General features: G+C 42.0%; 1 protein-coding gene across 2 annotated transcripts in view; it reads right to left on the reverse strand.

Moving 5' to 3' along the window:
• Window positions 1-2,500, reverse strand: part of nck2a (NCK adaptor protein 2a) — a 65,493-nt gene that overhangs the window by 3,820 nt on the left and 59,173 nt on the right. The gene's annotated exons all lie outside the window — the stretch shown is intronic.

Raw genomic sequence — 2,500 nt, forward strand, 5'->3', positions numbered from 1 at the left:
AAATAATAATTACCCACCAGGTAGCTTAAAACATTTAAACAATATCCTTGACGGCTGAAGCTGGTGTCAGGATGAGCTCAATCTAACGAGAGCATCTCGACAGCTCATCACCAGGGCTGTGCCACAGAAATGTCACAGCTGAACCGAACCATTTACATTGCTTGAAAATTGCCGGGTTCACACAGAGTAGCATGAAACTTGCTGGCAGAGAGAGAAAGGGAGAAGGGAGCAGCGGAGAAAGACGAGAGGTCCCTCTGCAGCTGTTTCTCACACACGTTGGGAGAGTGGGTGCATCAGAGGCCACCGCTGACAAAAATGCAAAAGAGGATGAGAGGATGAGGCAGGAATAACAAGCAGATCATGTTTGTGGATTGCATCTCAAAGCTGATAGCTGTGTGAATGAGACGGTCCCAGAGACAAAACGTTGTCTCGTGGGGACTATTGAGGAGGTCACAAAGGGAAAACAAATTAAACCTTGTTGTTCTGAGCTGAAGACACCCAGGGATGAACAGAAATTCTCCTGAGCAAAGCTAAAACACCTGTAACCCTACACACACTCATTCTCCTCTCATTTACACTTCAAGGCAGTGACAGCAATCCACGCTCCTCCTCCACACTAAACCGCATCTCTTCATCTTGTGAAAGGAGGCTGGATTCTCAAGCCCAGGAGGACTTCAGCTCTGAGAGAAGTGAGCTGATGAAAGACTGCAAGTTGCAGCATATTGCTTCACTCCTTTGCTAACTACGGAGGGCAGAAGGGAAGTTACTGTATTAGGAGAGTACTTGCAAAACCGTACCACCCACCAGACTCGTGTGTTTGTGTGTGTGTGTGTGTGTGTGTGTGTGTGTGTGTGTGTGTGTGTGTGTGTGTGTGTGTGTGTGTGGTCAAAAGGCACAACCTGGTCCTGAAGAGAAGAACCAGCGCTTAACAGCGGGTGATTTAAGAGCACTTAAAGTGAATCAGAGGCGAGCTATGTGGTCGTGTAAATAACCCCCTGGTTGTGTTGTTCTGTTTTTAATCAGAGAGCCACAAAGGTCTTAAAGCATTTCTGTGTGTGTGTGTGTGTGTGTATGTGTGTGTGTGTGTGTGTGTGTAAAAGCTGTCAAAAGGCTTAGATGGATGAAAGAAATCAATGTGTGAAAAAGGCTGAAACATATTAGCTAATAAACATATTAGTGTTAATGAACGTCTGGAAATCAAAAATTTTTCAGCTGAAATTAACCAACTTTTATTTACATTTGATCAGATTATTTCGATAGAGCCGACATCTGGATTAAAGATCCACAGGAGGCAGCAAAACGGTTTACGCGTAACTTTCGCTGCGTGCCAGTCCACACGGGAGAATCTCAGTTGCGGAGCGGCTTCATGGCCACACTTCAAAGGTCACGGTTTGTCAATGCCATCGGCACCAAACCAAAAAGAAAGGGAATCGGGTTTGACATCACTGTTGATGTCATATATGATGTCTTTCGTTTTTTAGGTTTAATCTTTTGGTAAAAAAACTAATAAATATAAAACCCTCACCATCCATCCATCCATCCATCCACACACACATATATATATATATAAGCTTTGTACATTTTTATGATGTCTGAAAATATTTAGTTTGATAGTTTAAGTTTTATTCTTAATCTCATTAAATCCACACTTGTTTACAGAACATACAAACTTTCCCCCCACTTTGTTTTCTCACCGTAATGGAAATGAATGTAACTTAAATTAAAGCCACGATACGTACTGGACCAGGACTTCACACTAAGTTAGACCCCTAATGTTTACACCACATGAGCAACGAAGAATTACAGAAAATAACAGAATAAAATCAGAGAAAAGGCCAAAATGGATAATTTTAGAAGGGATTCTATCTTTTAAAGCTGATGCAGCATCCTGAATCATAATCACAAACTAGAGCGAGGGACTGTGAAAAGGTCCAACTGGGAACTGTAACAGCAAGCAGGACAGGATAGATCGTTGCACTGATTTAAAACATTTCAGGAGGAAATTAAATCGTTTTCAGCTTAACCACCTTCAAAATGCTTCTGTGCAACAGAAATCCTTCTAGGAGAACACAGACACAAAGCTTCAGATCATCAAATGACACCATGTTGGACTCAGGCTGACCAAACATGGAAACTTAGTTTTTTCTGTCACTCAGCTGTCAGACAACCTCGTAACAATAATAACAAAAGCTGCGGAAACATCCTGACAGCTCATCCCTGGACAGAGGTACGAGAGATCCAGCAGACTGCTGGAAACAAAAATGTGGACAGATTTTACACCCATGTCTAGAGCTCATATGGAAAATATTCCATCGCTGCAGCTCTAAAGTAAACAACAGAATGGATTTTTTTTGCGACGTGAACAGCAAAGAGGAAATTATCAAATATCCAGAGGATAGTTGAACTTTATCAGTGTTTGAGTTTTTGTGTGGTGTTTAACCAATCACCATCCAGATGACACACACACACACACACACACACACACACACACACACACACA

The sequence above is a fragment of the Nothobranchius furzeri genome, chromosome 14 (genome assembly GCF_043380555.1).
Source record: "Nothobranchius furzeri strain GRZ-AD chromosome 14, NfurGRZ-RIMD1, whole genome shotgun sequence".
Taxonomy (NCBI): Eukaryota; Metazoa; Chordata; class Actinopteri; order Cyprinodontiformes; family Nothobranchiidae; genus Nothobranchius; species Nothobranchius furzeri.